The sequence below is a fragment of the Pteronotus mesoamericanus genome, unplaced genomic scaffold (genome assembly GCF_021234165.1).
Source record: "Pteronotus mesoamericanus isolate MK-2021 breed Mesoamerican mustached bat unplaced genomic scaffold, CSHL_Meso_final contig_181, whole genome shotgun sequence".
In the NCBI taxonomy this organism is placed as follows: domain Eukaryota; kingdom Metazoa; phylum Chordata; class Mammalia; order Chiroptera; family Mormoopidae; genus Pteronotus; species Pteronotus mesoamericanus.
In genome coordinates, this window is record NW_026555077.1 from 5,595,131 (window position 1) to 5,619,004 (window position 23,874).

The following is a 23,874-nucleotide window of genomic DNA, read 5'->3' on the forward strand; positions in this document are numbered from 1 at the left end:
TAGATATTTTAAAGATATATATCCTCTTTTAAGTTGCATAACCATTCTGATGCTTATAAAATAGCTTCATTATTTTATGTTTAAAAGTAGTAAAACTGTAATTAAAAATTTTTTAATATAGATTTTTTATTTTTTTCAGACTGATTTCACCATAACCCATTACCAGTTTTTTAATTTGCAAATTTCTTCTCTAGGTGACATCAGAGAAGGAGAAAGTATAGAGAAGAGAACTTAAACTTGCTATTTTACGTTTTAGGAGGGACGGGGCCTGCTTTCTACGGACTGTATTTAACATGCTATTCCTGCTGCTTCAAGTTCTTGATTCTGGCTTCTCCCACTGCTTCTACCTTATCTTAGAAAACTAGCATGTTTTCTTATGATGCTAAAACAGATGAGCAATTCAATTTGCTTAAAAAATCAGTGCATTTAGTAAATAGAGGTCAGTCAAGCCCGTGTTTTACTAAAATTTTTAGTTTTAATATTTTTATGGTATTATATACATCCACATTTTCCTTTCTTATGTTCACATTACATGTGATTACTTATTATTTCTTTCTCTCTTGAAAGCTTTAAGTCCTTTGTGGGCTGGGATCCTGTCAATTTTGTTTTCCCTGTGTCTCCTCAGTGCCAGCTTAGTCTGAATATAAACTATTCAGTGTGCTTCATAAATATCTGAATAATAGGAAATGATTGTTTGAATCTTGCCTGGATGCCAGGAGCTGAGCTAAATAAGTAGATTACTTAATTTAAGCTTCACAATAAATCTGTAACATAGGAACTATTGCTGATCATGTTTTTATATATAAACAGGGAAAATAAGCACTAGAGGTGTAGTAACTTGGCCAAAGTCACCCAGCATAACAGATAGTGGAGTTAGAATTCAAACCTAGGGACTGTGTGAGGAGGCTCCTGTTCTTAGCTCCTATGCTATTTAACCCTATTTTATGTTATGTTGTCCTTTGTATTTCTAGTGGTAGACTTTTTCTTCAGCCTTTTTTTTTTTTTTTTCATTTTGAAATTGGCTTTACATACTCATCAGGGCACCACAGGAAGGGGTTGGAGTGAGATCTTATTATAGGTGAGTGTGGGGCTGTGGTGTCCTGAGAGTAAGGGACCCACCTATCAGGGCAGCTGGAGTACCCCACCCCACCCTAGGACAAGGGGACAAGGAGAGTAGAGGCCTCTCTGGAGGGTCCCAGGGCCAAAGGGGAGCCAACCCTCACTTCGAGGTAGATCATCTGGGAGGGTACAGAGGAGAAGCTCCCACTATGGTGATGACACGTGGTCACTTCCTCAGTGGTCTTGCTGATAGCTGGGGTGGCCTGAGGCCGGGGTACCCTCCTTAGGGGGCAGCGGGCTGAGGTACGAGGGGAACGAGGGTGTGTTGCAGAACTACTGGGCGGTGTGGCGAGCGAGGAGGAGGCCAACACCCTCGGTGAGGGCCAACAGGATGCCTCTCATCATTGCCCAGCCCACCATGGCTCATGGGCAACTGCAGGCGGCCAGCACAGCCCCAGTCAATGGTCCTCTAGTGATGGAGTTGCAGGGACCCCCCTTGGCCCCAGCTGCACCAGGCCACAGTGATGGTGGGGCGCAACCCCTCCCCCGTCCCTCCAACTGTGAAGCTACCTCCAATCGGAGGGGTTCGGATCCTCAGGGCATTGACAATACCTCTCAATTGGAGCTGAATCCCAACAGGGGCATGGCAGAAGCCTTTGATCGCCTGAAAGACTCCGTCACCAATGACACCCATAGTGAAGGCTCCACCGGGATCATCCGCAGTTCGTCCTGGGCATGGCTGCCGAGAATACTCCTCCGTGGTTCCCTGTACAGCGTTTTTTAGGTTGCCAAATTTGCTTTTACACAGAGAGAGTATCTTGTGCACTCAGCGTTATTTTCTTAACGATAAGCCATGTTTTCTCAATTTTGACTTGGATAAACTTTCTTTACATTCAATTTCTGTGCTATCCTGTTTTGAAATTGGCCTTCTTGAATTTTTCCCCTGATTTCAGTGATTTGTATTGTTCCTTTCTTCACCATCATCAATTTACTATTGTTCTGAAGCTACTTTTTATCTTTAAGCTTTTCTTTCCTCCTTTCTAATTAGGTGAAGGTAAAAAACAAATCTTCATGGTATATATGCACTACTCATTATAGTATCTACAGTATTCTGACTTCCTAAGTGTTTCTGCACTAGGCTAGGAGTGTCTTGAGGCGGTGGCTGTGTGTTATGCTGCTGTCTCTCCATGTCCAGTGTCTAACACACTAGATGTTAATGAGCATTGAGTTATTGAACAAAAGAAGGAATGTGTTACCTTGGGAAGTATGGCTTCTTTGGGTCACTATCTAAATCATAGATCTTCCATCCAAGAACTTATTTGCTATCTGATATGATAATTGGAATGTACTGCTAAGGTAAAATACGAATGGTTTTATTCTGTCAACGTGTATAGGTGATATTCTGAATTTCTTCATATGAAACCAACATCATTCAAAACAGCAGTTCTTTCTCCCAATGCTTGGCACAGGCTTAAAAATATTGGTTGAATTTTCTATAACTTAGGGACCCAAACTACATGTATCACATTACTTTATTCAAAAGGGCTGATTACTGTCATGAGCAATCTGTTTATGGTAACATTTTTTTAAGACTTATGGTAATTTTACCTAGCAGGCAGGAGTTCATGGTTATCGTGTTGATTTTATGTGACTAATGTTTAGCCCGTGTATTCTATAGGTGAGTATTTCATTGGGCTTAGTTGGCTCCTACAGCTCTGGCAGTGGGGTTGACTTTCAGATAAAAATCCCCGAGAAGTTCATTTACTATTTTTGTTTCTCAAAACAACATGTGACTCATGGTATGAGTTTCCTTCTAAAGCTAATAAAGAGACAGTGGCCAGATAGTTACACTTTGGCTTTTGATAAAGAAAGGCAGCTGGAGCGAAGGCTGTACATGAAGGCTGATTAAGAAAAGGGACCCATGGCATTGCATCCACTGCCCAAGCTGAAGGCAGCTAAGCTCAGTTAGTGTCCTAGAGCCCTTTAGAACCCCTGGCTGTCTTGTGTTTCTCTCTGAGTCATTCAAGTACCTGCAAAGAGAGCCTCTTCTGTGTTAGGGAAAGAGCTGATCCACGGTCATGGAATTACATATTGCTGTCTTCATAACGTATTTTCCTTATTAAAAATGTTAAAACTTTAGTAAACACCACTTTGATTTCTTCCAAGGACTTGGGAAAGCCTCTGACAATAATGCGTCCTTAGGTTATTTCATTCATATTCATGGGTTTCAATACCATCTGTTACAGATGACTCATATTATAACTATTCCTTGATTTTCCAGCTACCTTTCTGATGATCACTTACATGTTCGTTGCAGTGAATGGGTGGTTGGTGAAGATTAATTCAATTTTGAACTTGAGAAATATGAAATTTCTATTAGCTATAAATTAAGTTTTCAGAGATAAAAATGTGAAAAGAACTTATGATGGGGCCCCAAGACTTTTATTGTTTAGGGATCAGTAGAGGAGGGGACAACAAAAGAAACTGTGGGGATACCTGTTGAGATAGAAAAAAAGCAAGAGGAACTGAGACATCACAGAACCAAGTGAGCACTGTGCTTTAAGGAGGTGGGGGTAGTCACCTCTCAACTCTGCTGTAAACTAGAGTGAGGTGCAAACCATAAAAATGATCATTGTACTTGACAGCATAGAGGTTAATACAATAATAGTGACAAGTAGTTTCAAGGATATGGTTGGACAGAAGCCAGATTGATATGGATTCTATCATGAATTATCAAATTAATAAAACAAATAGCAAGTACTTTATGCCAAAAAATTTCACTTTGTAAGAACAAACAACAAAACTCTCTGTGCATGTATATATCTTTGTGCCCATGGAAGAGGGTGTAAATGAATACAAACCACATTATTAACATTGGTTACCTTACATAAATCATCCTTATCCCATAGCATTTTTCATCAGCTACAATGAATAAGTAGTATTTATTTAATTAAAAATGTATAAAAATGTGGAGAAGAAAAGGGATGTGGTGACAGAATATTGTGAGACTTTTTGCTGAGCTTTGTTGTGAAGTGGAGCAGCGATATGGTACAACAGTTGGAGGGGGTGTGGGGTCCCCAAAGGAAGACCTCGGAGCTTGTCCGAACGCTTCAGGATGATTCACGGAGGAGGAGAGAGTGACAAGGCAGGGCAGGGAGGGTAACTGCAGAAACGAAGTTTGGGGAAGATTGCTGTGTTCTGTGTTTGGAGTCTCCCAGTTATGAAATTGTCAGAGGGAACGGAATGAAGGTAACTCAGAACATTGCTTGGGGAGTCGTCTTCCTGTATGCAGAGCTGTCTCAGTAACTGATGTTCGAGGGCTTCAGGGTGAGAAAAGACTGCTCTGCTTTCCTCATTTCTTTCCATTGGCTGTTACCCAAGGCTCTGTTCACAGATGTGACAGTGGTGTAGGGTTTTTCAGCCTTTCTCATACTTGAATGTGACAACATTTTTCTCAATCCTGTACTTTAATTCCATAGTTTTGTTGTTTTCTACTTATTTTAATACTGTAAGTCTTCTTGTATGATTAAGTAGGTTATACAATCCTGCAGGAATGACTTATGTACTTTTGTTTGCTTTTATTGGAACTTATTTGTAAAAATATTCTGTTACCAGGAATCTTTATAAATCCTTGGGGCTAAGAAATTTCTCATTAACATGGCCTTCATTCTCACTCTGTCATCTCCTCTATAGAAATAGGAGGAAGAGGTTTTTTTTTGGGGGGGGCTTACCCCTTACCCAACAGATGAAATTACTATGATATTTCTTGAACACAACAACAAAAAAATGGTAATGAAGAATGTAATCTTTTCTACTTTACAGCTTTCAGGATGTCACTTACCCTAACCTTAGAGTAGAGATTTGATAGGCAGGCATCAAATCTTTCAAAAATAAGTCAATAATTTGAACAATTTATTTTAAAAACATTGCTATTTTAAATTAACAAAGGCAGTGACTTCTGACAACACTAGTTGTTATTTCTGACTACATATAAGTCTGCCTGGACAAATTATGAACTCATTGAAAATAGGAATCAGTTTATACACATACTTATTTTATATCTAGCAATTTATCTGAGTTCTTGTCTTTTTAAGGTTTTAATTATCTCATTATTTAATTTTTATGTAATCATATCATTTTCAAATAGTATTTTTTCTTTTCAATATTTACTTCTTATTCTTTTCCTCTTATTACATAGGATAGGTCATCTAGAATAATAGTGAATAGTTAACTATCAGAGTGGGGCTATTTACTCGTTAGTAATTTCAATGCATATACTTTCAGTGATGTAGAGCAACCTTTCTAAATTATGGGTAGCCACATTCCCAAAGGGGAGAATAGTTTCCTAGTTGAAGAAGCTTGGGAAGAGCGCAGTAAATTCCCTTCCAGAAAAGTCACAGAACAAACAAATTAACATAGTAAAGACACTGAGAAATCTCCTAGTATAAAAGAAACCTGCTTAATTTGCTTAATAGCTATGCGAACATTTGTTCTGAGAAAGCTATTTTTAAAAAAAACAAAACAAAAAATCTGTGGACATATTGTTCTTAATACCAGTTTGAGGATCTCTTTTTCTGAGTATTGTGTTTGTTATTGGCTTCTGAGAAATACTTTTTTTTCTGTAGAGAAAGTTGAGTGTTTTTTCTTTTCATTTAGGAATTGCTACTGCATTTCATCCTTTTCTACTCTTATTGAGATGATCATACAATTTTTCTTCTTTAACTCTTAAAAGTAATGCCCTGTTTGGATGTGAAATCATTCTTGCATGTAAGATAGAGGTTGAGAAGTTGGGTTTTGTGGTCCCTATAGTCTATGTTCCAACATCAGGCCTGCCTCTTACAAGCTCTGTGAAAGCTGTCAAATTACTTTGCCTTTCTCTGTGTCTTTGTTTATACAATGGAATGAGGTAGTACTTACCTAACAAAGTAAAGTACTCAGGATAGTACCTGGCAAATAACAGTTACCCAATAAATGCTAACTGCTAACAGTACTTCTCTAATATTGTTAAATATAAATAATGGCAGCTATTAAAAGCCTGGTGACTTTTAGGATGGTACAAATTTGGCAGCTTTTTAATTTTATGTTTTAGGATTAGTCCTTTCAGGTCATCTATCTCTTCTTGTGAATTATGTAATTTATTTTTTCTACATTATCACCTATTTTACCTAGATTTTAAATTGCGTCTGTAATTATATTTGCTTTCAAGATTCTTAATTTTGCATATTATATTTTCTTTGTCTTTTTTGTTTTTATTCAGACTTCCTGGATATTTGCCTTATTTACTAGAAAAAATTTTAATGTCATTTTGTACTTTCTGGAAATAATACATTTCTAGTTTATTAGTTTCTGTTCTATCTCTGCATTCCTTCTTTCAACTTCATTTTGACTGACTTGTTCTTTTATTAGCTCTTTTATAAGAATTGTGAATCAAATTGCATTTTATGTTTCTTATTTTCTAATAAATATATTTGGGGTTATAATATTTTCCTTGCATACCACTTTACTTCATCTTACAGTTTAAATGTGTTATCATTGACTTTCATGTTAAAATTCTATAATTTCAGCATTAATTTCCATTTAACCCAAATTATTTGGAAGAAGATTTTTAAAGTTACAAATGGCTGGCTGCATGGAGGGTGTGTGAAGGCTGCCGGTTAATAATACCACTCTCATGGCAGTGTCATCAGCAAACCACACTGTAATATTTCTACCTCTTGGAATTTGTTATGGTTTTTATTGTTATTTTTTCCTATTCATTAATTTTTAAGGTGCTTCCATGTTATATAGAAAGAATGAATATTTATTAGGTGCAAAATTCTGCATATTAATTGATCAAGCTTATCAAATTATTCTAATCCTTTGTTACCTTATTTAATTTTTCTCTATTTGATTTGAAAAATATCTCCAGGGTCACAGTTCTTTTTCTCAGAGCTCTGTTGTTTTTCCTAGTAGCTGCTAAGATTTATACTTTTAAAATTTTTATATTTAATAATATAAGATAGAAATCTAACATCTGTGTGTTTGTCTTTCACATGGAGATATTTAAAAATTATTTTTGGTATGTATGTAGCATTTATAATAAATATAATTATTTTAATTTAAGAATAGGAAAATATAATTATATATGTATATAAGAATATATACTATATATGTATATATTTGTTGTGTATTATGTAATATATGTATTATGCAATGTTTTACATATTATACATTATAAATCATGCAATGTATATAATGTATAGTAATATATAATTATATATTGCATATAATAAAATATGTAATATATGTTTATACTATAATTATATATCATGATCAATAAATATATTAAGTATATATAATTATATATAATAGAAATATATATTGCTAGTGGAATGTAGCAATTGTATTATTCTACCTTGATTGAGATTTTAGAATCTTACTAAATATATATTTGGATTATTTTCCAAGAATATTTGTTATCTCCAAATAAGTGAAAGAGAACATGGCACTATTATTAATAATAATATATTACCAATTGTTAGTGGAGTTGAATACACACACTGTATATTACATAGAATATTTATATGTACATATAAATTTCTAGAGGATTTTCTGGTTTATTAGTGCAGTAATAAATCACTAATGGAGAATTTGGGAAGAAGAGCAGAGTAAGAACCGAATAAACCTTAGGAATTCGGCTTAAGGTAACTCATGGAAAAATCCTGTGATAAAATTAAATGATATGGAAAAACATTTGAGCAAGGCAAGGAAGAATATAAAAATTTACAGATTTATTTAGTAAAGAAACTTTATTATTATGATTGGTAGAACAACCTATTTCTAAAAGAAATTCTTCTCAAGAACATAGAAATGGAATAAAACGTTCAAGTATACACCTCTTGAAATCCCAATTGAAATGGCAAGACATAAGAATCATTCTATTTAAACATTTTTTTAATTGGTTTTAGAGAGAGGAAAGGAAGGAGGGAATGAGGGAGAGAATGAGAAAGAGAGAGAGAAACTTCAATTTGTTTTTCTACTTATTTATACATTAATTGGTTGATTTCTCTATGTGCCCTGCCTGGAGCTCAAACCCATAACCTTAACATATTGAGATGACACTCTAACCAACTGAGCCACCAGGTCAGGGCAGAATCATTGTACTCTTAATAATGGATACTACATAATATTTTATATTTTCATTCCTTATAAGGTATGCATATATAATCTAAGAAATATGATTTTGAAATAATCAGATGATAAAAGAGAAAAATGAGTAGAGTATTATAAGATTAACCTTTCACAATTTTTAAATTAACAGGAAAATAAACTACACTTGAGTATTTTAAAATAAGTTTATGATAGTCTTATAAATGTCTTCTTCCACTGTACCAAATGGTAATAGCAATTAACATGTATGTTGTACACAAGCATCAATGGATTGTTCATCATTTTATCAATGTAGTAGCCAAGTGTCTCAGCTAGTTGAGAACAGAGGCAAGTCATGCTTGGTGTTATCTTACCGTTGTGTTAAATACATAGGAAGGGATGAATGTATTTTCTTAATGAATTAATTGGCATTCCAATTTCCAATTATGAATACTTTTTTTTGAACACCAAAACTTTTTTTCAGGTATTTAAAATTGCTTCAGCTTTAGAGAAACATCTCTGAATTTTTTTGTCTGATTTAGCTTTTGTACATTAAACAAATGAATTAGGGGATATCGAAATCTGTATTTTATCTTGTGTCATGTAGCTTGCAATATTGAAAAGTAGTTAAGAGAATGGGCTTAAGTATTAGAGTGATGTGGGTTCAAATCCTGACTCTGGCACTTAATAGCTGTGTGACCTTGGGCAAATTTCTCTCTCTAAGCCTGAGTTTCTTCATCTGCGAAATGAGAATAATAAAAGTATCTACTTCATAAAGTCAGTGAGGGAATAAAATGAGTTAATGCACATAAAACAACACTCTTTGAAAGATACTTTTATGAATGTTCTCTCCTCCTTACCTCCATTCTCTCTTAAACCAACTCTAATCTGGCTTCCAGCCCCAGACCCCAGTGAAACTTCTCCTGTTAATTTCATAATGACCTCTATGTTATATTTATGCTGATTTTTCTTCATTTCTGTTGAGCTCAACATCCTAATGACTTTCCTCTTTTATTTATCTTTATTTCTTCCAAGGTTATTTCATTCTTACCTATGGTTTTAATTATTATGTACATGCCAATACTCTTCAAATGTATCTCTTCATATCAGGCCTCACCTTTGACTTCCACACTTGATATCCAGCTAGTGTCTTCATTTGAGTGGCTCTTCAAAGTTCAAAACAAAACTCTTGATATTCTTACACCCAGGTCTACAACCTGCCTTCCCTATTCCAATAAATGGCCCAGCTATGAAATCTAGAAACCTGGGAATGGGAAAAAAAAAACCCAACAACACACCACACACACAATCACTACCCTTTTAAAAAGTATATCTTTATCAATTCTTTTCTATCACTATGCCATTACTTTATCTATCATCTCTCATCTGGATTTCTGCAGAGCTCAAATACCAGTGGATGTATTTTGGGGCCTGTATCTCTTCCAAATGCCAATATATAACGACACGTTTTCTCTTTTATCTCTTAGATCAAATGAAACCAACAGGTTTTATAAAGGAAATTGACAATGTAACATTTCTTTGAATTTAAGTGCAAATGCTGTTTGCAATATAAAAATGTTACTGGAATATAAAGAAAAATTTTAAAAGAATTTGTGGATAACTTGTGCTTGGGCAGGCCAGCCCCTGAATGCCTGGAATCCAGCATGACACCTCGCTGACCCCGTAAAAGCAACGTTTTGGGTTTTTTTTTAAACTTAATCGCTAGGACAGCCTAAAACAACAAGACACTTGATCATGCTGCTGGTTCTGCACCTGCTAAGCCTCTCTGAATCCATTGCTATTCTTCCCCTGACCATCAGAACAAGATCAGTGTTTGTGGAAAACTCATGACTCACAGCATGGCACCTATCTTCCAACTGCATGGACTGCCCTATGCCCTGCATTAACCCCTCTCCTTCCTTGCTCACTGGTTCTAGGAACACGAGAGGAAGCAGTAAGGCTGGTTCTTGGTTTTCTGCTCTCTTGGGAGTCTTTACTGTGTGTAAATTATTTTTGTTACTTCTCTTTGTCTTGACTATCTTATTTTATTCCACCTTTTAGTTATGCCTTATATTTCTGTGATATTTCCACAAACTTATTTTTCACTTCAAAAAGGAAAAGAGAAGGGAGTAGGGGAGTTATATTTTGTGATCCAAATTTTTTGCTACTTGATATTTTATTATTGTGCATATTAAGATTTGTAATATTGATGAAAACACAGTAGGAAAAATTAAAAATTTATCTCCATGAACATATATTTTTCCTTCTTGAACATTTATCTTGTCATTTCTTGGGACATATTCTCAATAAGTATAATATAGATTTTATTTGGCAATTTTTTGAAATTCTACTTAAAATAAGAAAAAATATTGACTGCTGAGTAGAGAGCAGCAGTCACAGATAGTAGATCCCTGGCTAAAGGGGATGCAGAGTGGTCTGGAGACTCTAGAGGAAAGTTAGGCGACAGAGGCATTGGGGAGAGAACTTAGGGAGTAGCTGGGGGTATCCTGGTACTGACTCTTCCTGCATGTGGCAGCAGCCATCTTGCTCAGGCAGACCACTTCCCCGAGTGGCAGCAGAGTGAACGGACACAATATCCCTGCCCACAGGAGGGACTCTGTCCCACCCTGGCTGCTGAGGGGAGAGTGACTAAATTAACAACTGGAGGAGACAGACACAAACAGTACATTTCTGGAAGTCTCTTAAAGACTGCCTAAGGTCAGATGGGGTCAATAGCTGACATCCTCAGAGGCAGATCCAGAAAGAAAGAAAGAAAAAAAAGTCTCCTACCAGAGAAGTTCACACCACAAAGTCATGAGATCAAGACAGATCAACTTAAGAAGCAGAAGCAAAAAAGAAAAGTCTCACAAATAATGGGAAGACAAATAAATAGCTCCCACTTGAAGGGAAAGGAGGAATCTCCAGAAAGAGAACTAAATGAAATAGAGGCAAGTAAACTATCAAGTATTGAGTTCAAAACAACGGTTCTAAGGAAGCTCAATAAACTCAGTGAGCTCAGGGAGAATTACCAAAAACTATAGGGAAACTATGAGGAACTAATTGAAAATGATAATAGCATGAAAAAAAGACATAAAAACTATCAATAAGAAGCAAGAGGAAATGAAGAATACAATTTCTCAATTGAAGAACACAGTAGGAGGAATCAAAAGCAGGCTTGATGAAGCAGAGGATTGAATCAGTGAGCTGGAGGACAAGGTAGAAAAAAGCTCCCAGAAAGAGCAAGAAAATGAAAAAGACTAAAAAAAAAAAAAAAAAATGAAGAGGCATTCAGGGAAATTCAGGACAACTTGAAATGTAATAATATCTGTATAGTAGAGACACCAGAAGGAGAAGAGGAGGAAGAGATAGAGAACCTGTTTGAAAAGGTAATGATGAAAAACTTCCCTAATTGAAGGAGAGAAAAAGTCATGCAAGTCCAGGAAGCACAGAGGGTCCCATTCAAGAGGAACCCAATGAGGCCCACTCCAAGACACATCATCATTAAAATGGCAAATATCAAAGACAAACAGAATTCTAAAGGAAGCACTGGAGAAAGAGGTAGTAACATGTAAGGGAGCCCCAATTCAGCTAGAAGCTGACTTCTCAACAGAAACTCTACAAGCCAGAAAGGAATGGCAAGACATATTCCAAGTATTGAAAAGCAAGGGCCTGAAGCCAAGATTAATTTACCCAGCAAGGCTCTAAATTAAAAGGGAAGGCTAAATAAGGAGTTTCCCAGACAAAAGAAAGCTAAAAGAATATACCTCCACTAAACCAGCACTACAAGATATGCTAAAGGGACTGCTTTAAGAAGATGAAGAAAAAGAGTGAGAAATAGAGGATCACAGGTACAAAGGGAAAAAGTGAATAACTAGGACATGGACAAGGCCCAGAGACATATGAAAGGATGCTCATCATCACTAGCCATCAGAGAAATGCAAATTAAAACCACAGTGAGACACACTTTACACCTCTCAGAATGGCCATTATTAATAAGTCAATAAACAAGTGCTGGCAAGGACATGGAAAATACGGTATCCCAGTGCACTTGCACTGTTGGTGGGAATGCAGGCTCGTGCAGCCACTGTGGAAAACCATACAGAATCTCCTCAGAAAACTAAAAATGGAACTGTCTTTTGACCTGACAATTCCACTGCTGGGATTATACCCTAAGAATCCTGAACTACAAATTCAAAAGAACCTATGCATCACAATGTTCATTTCAGTGCTATTTACAATAGCCAAAATGTGAAAACAATCTAAGTGCCCTTCAGTAGATGAGTGGATAAAAAAATCTGTGGTACATCTATACAATGGACTACTATACAGCAGAAAGAAAAAAAGAATTCCTACCCTTTGTGACGGTATGGATGGAACTGGAGACTTATTTTGATAAGCCGGTCAGTAAAATACAAATACCATATGATCTCACTCATAAAAGGGATCTAATGAACAAAATAAATAATGAGCAAAATAAAGCCAGAGACATAGAATCATGGAACAGATTGACAACTGTTAAAGGGAAGGGGGGAAATAGGGACTGACTGAAGCAAGGTGAAGGGATTAGTTAAAGAACATATATGAAGGAGCCATGGACAGGGACAGCGGCAGGGAAACTGACTGTGGAAGTGGAAGGTGTACTGGGTGGAGTGGAGGCGAAAGGGGAAAAAGCAGGACAACTGTAATGGCATAAAAACGAAAATATTTAAAAAAATAATAAGAAAATTATATTGCTCTTAGTTCAAACTCCTGTTTTCATCAGCCATCAATAAACTTTTTTAAACAGCAAAAAGGATATTTAATTGGAATCATATATATTTTTAGTCTTTCCTTTGATAAACAACGAAAAATAACTTTTTTTCTGTGGAAACTTTTTCTCTTTTCCTTTTTAAGTGAGTAATAGTAAGCTTCAAGCATTTATTTGGAATCTTTGTTTCAGCCAGTTCAGAGTAGTTTAATACTCACTTCCCAGAAGGCCCTATGTTTGGGGAGAACAGTAGCATTTAGTGCCAAACTCCTGTCCTACCCGGCTAGCTGTCTGCAGCTGCTGGGAACAGCCTGAATTAGGGAAGTCCTCCCAAACAGAGATTTTGGACCTCTGCTTTCTGTCTTCTTAAATTTCTTGGTCTACTTTCCTGGGTTTAACAGTGATGTTGGTGGGTGGCTAACATTTTTCTTATTATTCCTACAACTTTTTAAATCTGGAATATACCCAGAATCTAGGTTTTAGTTTTTATAAAATTATCTTGAACCACATAAAAATATCAAAGATAAATTTGGAGTGCCATGAATTGTAAAACCTATCTTCAATGCTTGTAGAGAGAAAATGCTGGTGGGCAAAGTAATAGTACATTCAGTTAAGATTATTAATGCTTCAGTGAAATCTCTTTCTTAATTGTTATTTGTTTTTTTAAGTGAATTCATTTGAGCTGCTGATTGTTACTTCTAATTCATAGCTGGTTAATTTAGCCTGCACTCGTTTCAGCCTGCCATTCCTCTCCCTGCACACACACATGGACACACATACAAGCAAAGTCTATTTTTGAACATAGATCCCTGGAAACCACTAGGAAAAAGAAAAAGGTGTCAGCTTATAAATGAAACGAGGTTTTAAAATGAAATGTTTTTAGGATTGATCTATAGAATTCAACCTTTTTGTTTTTTTTGCTGAAACAAATATTCAATATAATTCTAAAAAAAAAAAAACAAACCCCCAAAACCTCTCTGAACTGTTATTTTGAAACATTGCTTTTATTTTCTAAGGCTGTTAAAGAACTCTTATCGTTTAATAAAATTCTTATTAGACTCTAGAGAAAAGACATTTTAAAAATAAAGACATTTAAAAATATGTATTATATTAGAAAATCTCATGTTTTTTCATTGGGGGAAACTATAGCTATATTCACATTTTCACTAGTCTGAGAAGCACTTGCCTTGTTCTTCAAAGAGCCTTAAGAATTGATGCTATGTGATAACTGAGGAAATATTTAGGAGTAATGTTTTTAAGTGGTGCATGTGGTTGTCACTGCATATTCTTTAATATTTTTGATTAGAGAAATAAACATTTGTTGAGCATTTACTGTAACAAATATGAATTTATTTCCTCCTTACAACAACCCTATGAGGTAGGCAGAAGTGGTGTTAAAACACTTAGCAGTTTGTAGGGCTTGCGTTCTGGCCCCTTGGAATGAGTTCAGATCAGGAGCCAGAGCAGGGTGGCCAGGCTTCTGCTCTTCAAGGTGTTAGCTTTTTAATTTTTAAATTCAGTGTTATGGAGTACAGAGGAAACCCAGAGGGAGGGGCTGGGTGGCGGTTGTGAGTGTGTTGGCACTGAGGTGCTTGAGTAGGCAGCTATTTATCTATTGGCATGAAAATATTTTGTTTTAAGCATCGTATATACCACTAGTTGTACATGCTGGGAAATATTAGCACAGTGGCAAAACTGTTAATATCCTCACATGTGCAGTTGAGGAAATCAAGGCGCAAAGAGACCAAGTAACTTGCTTAAGGTCACAACTAATATGTTATGAACCTGGAGTTGAATCAGGAACATTGGGCATGTGCTTTTACTCAAGTGTGTAAGACAGCTTCATAGAAATGCATTTTGCTTATCTGCTATAGTGAGCTGTGTGAGGGTTGAGTGGAAGGGAGATCAGTGGTCTCTAACATGAATGTCCAGACTACTTGTTTCTCCATGCCAAATAATAGTGTTAAAAAGTTCAGTTGTGAAGTGACTTTTAAAAACCATGGAGAAGAAAATTAAAATATGACATGTCTGGTGTGTGTGTGTGTGTGTGTGTATTTAGTTTGTGATAGTATGAAAAACTATTTATAGAATTACATACTTTGTATGGGAACAGGTTGATTTAAGAAGAAATGTGAGAAGGTTACGAGTGTTTAATGAAATTGTGATGTGACAAATATTATAGATATATATTTAAAGTATAAATATGTATATCATACAACATTTTTTAATTTTATTAAATTTATTATGGTGACATTGGTTAATAAGAGTATATGTTTCAAGTGTACAATTCTATAATTCATCATCTATATATTGCATTTTGTGTTTACCACTCAAAATAAATGCATACTTTCATATGTGAAATAAAATTTCACTTAGAAATTATAATAGAAAATGCTATGAATTTATAAAATGTTGTATATCCATGAGGTGGCTAACAACATGCAGTAATTATTCTCTAAGTTTTGCTAGATCTTTAATTCTTACTCTTCATGAATAAGAGTTATTTTGACCTTGATCCATGTTGGTTTTCTTAGCAAGGCTGCTTAGTGCAGCTGCTGTGTGTGGGGTCAAGATCTGAGTGAGGGCCAACCAATGTCCAAGCTTATGGACTCAGTTATGAGGGAACAAGAGTGAGTTCCATGTCTAACACTGAGGGAACTGGAGTTGTCAGTTACTTGCTGGGCTTGGTAAGGGAAACTGCTTAGACTCTTGGAACTTCAGTTTCTTACCTGTACAGTGAGGAACAGAATAATATTTATCTCAGAGGGCTGAAGTGAGAATTCAGTGATATGGTACATGTGAGTTACTGGGAACAATGTCTAGCTCTATGGTAGACACTCAATAAATATTAGATGATTTACGGTAAAGTCAGAAATATTTTTAGAAATTGTCACACTAATTCCATCACGTTGTTATTTATATAAACAGTACGCTAGAGCCTCACATTTAACTTTAAGCTACCAATTATGTCACTCACATAGGCTATTTCTTTTGTACGTAACCTGCAAGTGAGCATTAATAATATCCGGCATTGCTTGAGTCTCCTGGAACAGTGCCTGCTGCTGTGCCTGACAAAATGATCACTTTTCATCACTCACATCACTTACTCTGTACAGTAATTCTTTGAGGTAGATATTGCTGTCCATGTTCAATTACGTTGCACGTATCACGTAATTTACTATTTATAATAATACAATAAAGTAGACTTTTTTTATATCTATTAGCAGGTAAGAAAACTGAGGCTTACAGAGGTTAAGTAGTGAAGCTGGTTTTCAAACCCAGATTTTGATGTCTCCAGTGTTCTCTGTCATCATTTCATATTACGTGTCATTTCATATTATGCATATTTCATGACGGTATTCCTCATGTGCTGAGAACAGTTTTTTCTCCCTCAAAGATCCAGTGTTTTCCCCTTGCTTCTCTGTCTTTAACAACCATATAATAATTTCTTCCTTTACATAAGGCTTATTAAGAAGCTTAAATCCAAATACGAGGCTCAAGTATAGTAATACCATAATGCTGACAAAATACATGTTTAACCTTCTCTGGTATTGATATCTTATTTTCTTATTTGTATGTTCCAAAGTCTTGACTTTTAATTATAAACTGGCACTTTTATTTACCTATCTGTTTATTCAAACAGTCTCTTTCAAGACACAGTCAGACCTTTTGTGGAACAAGAATAAATAAGTAAATAAAGCCTATGTTCATAGCTTGATAAATTGCTCAACACAGTGGATTAAAGGTGCAATAGTTGTTAATTGAGAGTGACCATTGCTCCCCCAGTTTTACAAACCCCAAACAAGCAAGTGAAAAAATATACATTTTTGAGAGTTAATATTGTAGATTATTACTTGGAGTTGTAATTCTTTCCTGGGAGGTAATAAGCATCTTTAAGAGCATGACAAGTCTAATATGTCATTCAATAACCGTTGACTGGCCAGCTAAACATTCTGAATTAATAACCCTAAATGTATGTATCCTGAGAATTTGTCCTTCATAGATATGTTATAGTAAATAGACAAAACAGAAAGGTAAAACAATCATTACAAAAGAGAAGGGCAAACATATTTCAATCTCATAATTCAGGGAATATTCATTCCAGGAGAGAACTGTTTTCTTTCAGAGAAAGAAATGTTTTAAGATGTGGTTTCTTCGAATGCCTTTAGCAGATTGTGAAGTTCTCTGTGAATGATTCTTAAGATTACATATGATACATTCAAGTTCTTAACTAAATATTTTAAACTACCTGTATGATTCTACCATTTATAGAAGTTTAACTTTACTAATCCAACAGGTATTTATTGAGCCCCTGCCGTGTTCCAGGTTTGGGTGTGAGATACCTGAGGGAACAAAACAGACAAAATTCCTCTCCTCATTGTGGTGAGCTGAAAAATGCCCACCGAAGACGTTCATCATGATCCCTGGAACCTGTGAATGTTACTTTATGTAGCAGAAGTGACTTTGCAGATAAGAGTGAGTAAGGATCTTGAGATGGAAGATTACCTTGGATTATCCAAGTGAACCCTAAATGTAATTACGAGCATCTTTACAAGAGGGAGGCAGAGGAAGATTTTCCTTCAGAAGAGGAAAAGGCAATGTGATGATGTAATGAAGACTGGAGCGATGTACTTTGAAGACAGAAGGGCCCATGAGCCAAGAAACGTGGGGGCTATGAGAAGAAGAAAAAGAGAAAAATGGATTCTCCCCTCAGAGTCTCCCTGCCCGTGTGTTGACTTTTGCCCAGGGAAACTGATTTTACACTTTGACCTCTAGAACTGTAGAACAAATTTCTGTTGGTTTAAGCCACCAAGTCTGTGGTAATTTGTTATAGCAGCCTGGGAAAACAAAAACATTCATGGAGACTTCATTCTAGTGAAGGGGACAGACAGTAAACAATTACAATAAATAAATAAATCATATAATATGTTAAGAGGTAATAAGTACAGTGGGAAAGAAGAAAAGAAGCACTGGGTGAGAGGGGCAGAGAGGGCCTGATCCATGCAGGGGTGTTGCTGAGGCACGGGGGATGGGAGAGGAATGGTTTGCACCATAACTAGTATCCACAGTATCGACCTCATTCCGAGGGTGAGATTTGAACAAAGATGGGAAGTTGGTAAATGGATTAGCTAAGTGGGTATTGGTGGGAAAATTTTTCCAGGCAGAGAGAAGCACAGTACAAATGTCCTAGGTAGAAGTCTGCCTGGTGTGTTCAATGAAAAAAAGGCCAGGGCGCTGAAAGGAAAGGGACAGCAGCGGGAAGATTAGGTAGGTGGCTGCAGGCCGAGTGAATAGGTGTTGTAAAGCCCACTGTAAGGGAGAGGGAACCATTTTACAGATTTACTAGCTGTTATTTTCCATAAGAAAATACATATCTGGTCAGTTCAGGTAAATGGCTTTCCGTTGAAATAAATTATTGATAGGGTAAACTAGAGGATAACTGTAGACAGAGACATCTAAGTTAGTTTTAGAACATCAAACAGTTTGGAAGAATTGTATCAGTCAACTGCTTATGTGTGTGCGACAAGAGTTTTTCATTGCTTCTTTTGGCAACTTATTTATTTATTCATTTATTCTTTTTTGGCTTTAAATATTTTTTAATTTTTAAATTATGGCTGACATACAATATTACATTCGCTTCAGGTGTACAACACAGGATGAGACATACAATCCATGGCTTTTGAGTATAAATATAAAAGGACTCGATTTGAAGCCAACTGAATTTCAGCTTGGATATCACTGTCTTCTTTATTTTATAAATTTTTGATTGCTTATATTAAGGTCAGACTCATAATTTTGTTGAAATAATTTCTTCTTAAACGTTTTCCTTCTTTGGGCATATAGTTTTGGATGACAACACCCACTTTTGGTTTCGTTTATATCTGGATTTAATGTACTTGAAACTGTGGCAAATTCTACGTGTGAGGCAAGGGTGTCAGAGCATAGGAACTAAATTTTGGTTCAGTGGGTCCGCCACCGGCCTGGACGGCAGAATATCATGGACCGACGGTGGTCACGCCGGGACTGTCAGCATGGTCCTGGCCTAGGGGCTTATTTGATATTCCAAACACTTCCAGCCTTGCTATGGCAGCAAGCTCTACCCTATGTGTTTTCCATTCCGCATCCTGATGTGGTTAAAATCTAAAATCACCTACAGACAGGGTATGACTGTGAGCTGAACTTCCCTGCCTTTTCACATGTTAGACTTGGGTTGTGTCTACCATGCCAGTTTCACTAAAGGCCTCTTGCCCACTTAAAATTTGACTTTTAACTTCATGGCAAACTCACTCCAGGAACAGTCTGGAATCATTGCATCCAGAATTTTGTTTAAGCTAAACAAGTATATATTTGTGGAATAAATGAATAAACCAATATTAGCACGGAGTGCCTATCATTGTACTCTCCAGCTGTTCTTAAGATTTTGCAGATTCCTGGGCTTGTTCTAATATTAGATAGAGGTGTGTCAGTGGACTGAGACAGTTAGCTAAGGCTTACTGGAGCAGACCCCGTATATGGCATATGTGGGATGAGGCCCAGGTACCTGCAGGTCCAGTGAAATGAATCTTTCACTAATTCCACCACATTCACCCAGTCTTTACAAACAGTCTTTTCTCTTGGTTTCTTATTCTATGCTCTAGTTGCTTGTGTGACTGGTTCTCTGTATGGAATGCTTTCCCAACTAGCTGGTGCCCTGCTCGTCTGCATGGTTTATGGGAGGGCCAATTTCATTTAGCAAGCTAATGAGTAGGATTAGAAATCTGTATCAGGGTTGTCCAGAGAAACGGGACAAATAGGATGTGTGTGCGTGCATATGCGTACTGAACACCTGACTCGAACAAAAGGCTTTCGCATGCCTTTTTGCCTTTGGAGAAGTGAGAATTCTCCAGAAGACTGCCGTGGGACTGAAACTGGAGCATAGATCTTCTGGATCTTTGCCTGTAGCTGAACCCTAATATAGTAATACACACACACACACACACACACTTTATGGCTCTGTGTTTCTGGAGAACTTTGACTAATACAGAATCCTAAAGACCATTCTAGCCTAGGTATTTCTCCTCTTTTTCTTTCCTTTGCCTTTTGGACTCCTGTGTATAGGTAAGACATTTGAAGCTCAGAAGGGTCAAGTGACTTGTCCAAGATAATCAGCTAATTCGTGACTGACTTGGCTTGTTGAGCTATCCGTGCGGTAGGGAGAGAGGAAGCATTGACAATGACTAATATGTTGACCAGCTAGCTACCTGGAATTGTTTAAAGGAATTGAGATGTCAGGGTAATCTACACTGAGACGAAGATTTACTCCCATTCAATTGCGTTTAAAGCATCAACTGTGGCTGAGATTCGCAGAAGGTAGTCAATGTGGAGGAGAGGCATTCTGGAAAGAAACATTTCTGTCTGATGATTATCCTATTGAGAATAAAGACTTGATTACATGAAAGAACAAACTTCCAAAATTCATGAAAAAGTCAAAATTTCCATTTGTTAAGTACACAATGTTCTGACAGCAATTTTGTTCTCTCGGCTTAGCATTAACTGGCTCTGACACTTTCATGAAAGGAGATCCTTTTACTGTGGCAGACGCCACACTCTAAAAGCCAAGATGTTTTAGAATCTAAAAAAATATTCATGACCATGTACTGCTTTTAATTTTCAATTTTTTGAAAACTAATTTTGAATTATTTTTCAACTATTTTTAAGAACTTTACAATGGAAGAAACAATGTCAACCCATGTTAGAGTATGATACCACTGGCTTTTAGAAAATGGGGTGTGATGCTTCAGCTGTGCCTAGACATCGTGTTGTGGGGACTGTGGGTAATTAGTTGTATAATTCAGGTTGAGAATCACTTTTCCTCTCAATTTTTCCCCCCTTGTGTATTGGATAATTTGAGAGTATTTTTTTGTTTTAATATATTCAGTCTATGGTTTTTATTTCTGCTTCCTATTACATAGAGATATATGTTTATTGAGAAAAGTGAAAAATACAAATATATCCAGTTTTTTAATACACATTAATTAGCATCAACAAAGGAATTATACTAAGTTTTGTGGATGAGACAAAAATACAGAGGACACAGCCTCTTTGCCAGTTTATCAGGTAGAAAGTTTTTAGTGCCAAAGGGAAAATTGTTATAGGGTTTTATTCACTCACCAAATATTTATTAATTGTATGTTATAGCCTAGGCACATTAATAGGGATCTATGGATGATTAAGAGCTAGAGTTCAATGTATAGGATCTGAGAGAAAATGCAGAAAAAAATGCAGTTAACGGTATAAAATATAAAGCTTTTTCTTTTCTTTTGTGGTTTCTTTAGCATTTTGTCATGTTGTTATTTGCCATTTGGTGTTTAAGAAAAATTAAAATGTTTAATTATTAACATGATTTTTAGTGTTTATCTCTAAGTTGTGCAATGCCAATTCAGACGCAAATATCAACCAGATCACTTGGTGTGTGAAGTCACTGAAATCACACAATCTGTGTTTTAGGACTTGTCCTTTGAGGGTACTTCTAGCTGATCAGAGGCAAACTTAAGACAGAATGAGAAAGATTGGAAGAAGAGGGGATCTCCCAGGCATGGAGCTGGCTGAGGGGCACTTGGGGCATAGAGTTACTCATGTGGGCCGTGCAGACCCCCCATTTACCTAAAGGTCCCCCGCTATAATTTGGGATGCATATTTGCTTGGGCTTCATGGCTACTGGGTTCCTCCTACCAATACACAAGGGACCTATGTGAAGTGCCCCCTCAGGGGGTGGGGGCCAGGGGAGTCAAGCCAGGTGTCCCCTGTTTCCACGTACCTATTACCACAACCCATGGTAGATGGGTGACCCTTAAACATCTTGAGCCTCAGTGCCCAGATATTTTCAATACCTGGATGAGGGTGGGTGAGAGGCTGCCCTCCGCCCCCACCCGGCCCAGAGAAGTCTCACCTGGAGTGGGACTGGAAGCAGCTATGCGTGGTGCTGAGATGCCGCGGGGTTTGTGTCTGATCCCAATCTTACCCAAGCTCAGGGACAGGCTCCTTCCTAGGTGGAGAGTGACAGCAATTATGGGATAGAGGTAGGGAGGGAGAGGCTGGCTGGGATCTGGGGTAGGGGAATGGGTGGCTGAGAACTTATCCCAGGTAGACCCATCCGAGTGAGGGGGGATTGTGCAGGAAGGAACCAGAAGTTCTAAGCCCTGGTGCATGCTCTATTGTCCCACTGGACGTCACTTACAAAACACAGTTTCAAAGATAACATAATTCAGAATTTCAAGATTTCACTGACTGCATGCCCAAGAAGCCAGTCCTATCCTGGAGTTCAGCTTTTTGTTATTGTTTCCACAGTGAGGGCTCCATCTTGTAGGAAAACAGTTTTCTTTTTGTGCTGAGTTAGAGGAACAGTGAGCCTATCAGCATTTCCCTGTTTGATCTCTACTTGAATTACTGTTAAAGACTAATTGTCAATGTTTTTTTTACCTAGATGATTTTCTTTACTTTTCCAAGGATGATCTCATTATTCTTCATGGTGGTTTCAGATTCACTTTGAATTTGGTTGCTGGTGTTTTGAAGCTTCACTAAAGTGAAGTTCATGTGAAAACTGTGGGCAAATATTAAATGCAGTCAAGGAATCAAGGGGACCCCTGATAACCACTTCACCATAAAAAGACTTTCCCAGGCAGCCAACAATCCTTGGACAACCCTGTGTGTCCAACCACAGTGTGCAGGGGAGTCTTGGCTGCTTATCATTTTTAGTGAGGCATGATGGGTCAGAGGTCAAGGTCAAGGGGCTCAGGAGTTGATTAGACCTGGGACTGAATTCCTCCTCTACTGTTTGAGTTAATCTCTTCACCTTTCTGTGCCTCAGTTGCCTCATGTGCAAAATGTGAATCATGGTTTTGCCTTTTTTTACAGCATTCTTGTAAAAGTTACTTAAATATACATGTAAAGTGTTTAGCATGGTCTTTGAGACATAGTTCTCAATAGAGGTAAATTCTGTATCTTTTCATATGCAAGTATAAGCAAAAAAAAAGTGAAGGAGGTGAAGTGCTACATTGTCTTTTTTGTCTCCCTGTTCTGGGGACCTTGGTGCCTTCAGGCATTTCTGGAGGCTGTGTTTGATCCATTCTGTTTCATGCAACAAACTCTTGGTTGTTACTGTCCCTCTTGTCAAACACTATATGTCCTGTGTCCCACCGGCTCAAGGCCATGTCGTTCACTGGGTGGATTAAATTTGTTTTTACCTTGAATCCTAGATATCTATATCAAATACAGAAATCAGATAAATTCAGGAAGAAAAGTCCCAAAAGAGCAAATGGGAATCTGGAACAAGATGAAGGTGAATTGGAAAGAAAAGTTAAGCCCTGGCTGGTGTGGCTAAGTGGATTGAGTGTTGGCCTGTGAATTGCAAGTCTGCCAGTTTGATCCCCAGTCAGGGCACATCCTTGGGTTGTGAACCAGGTCCCCAGTTGGGGGAGTGTGAGAAGCAACAGATCGATGTATCTTTCACACACAGATGTTTCTCTCCCTCACTTTCTCTCTCCCTTTCCTCTCTCTAAAAATAAATAAATTTAAAAAAATAGGAAAAAAAGTTCAAAAAATAGGGAATTGTTAATAACAACTAGCATGCCTCTCTGGATTTTAAGTTCTTTGAGGGCAGGAACTAGGGCTACATGATTGCTACATTTAAATGCCCTTAGCACAATGCCTGCTCACTTTAACAGTCCAACAAATTGGTAGAATAAATAACAAACAGTGATAGGCATCCAGGTTCTGGAGGGAGTGGCCAGAAGCAGGGTCCAGGCTGAAGCGTAGGAGGAAATCGACAGGAGGTTTAAGAGGGCCTGCACTGCTCCATGTCCTCTGAATGAAACAGAAAGAGCTGAGTACTTCAGATTTGTGTTGTGTCGTGTTGTACCTTCAGCACAGCTTTGAGATCTTGGGCAAATCATTTCTGCGCA

The 23,874-nt window shown here is 37.1% G+C and overlaps 1 pseudogene; it reads right to left on the bottom strand.

The window, feature by feature from the left end:
- Positions 1–1,293: 1,293 nt before the first annotated feature.
- On the bottom strand, positions 1,294–22,122 carry LOC129065598 (mitochondrial import inner membrane translocase subunit Tim17-B-like; annotated as a pseudogene).
- Positions 22,123–23,874: the final 1,752 nt, after the last annotated feature.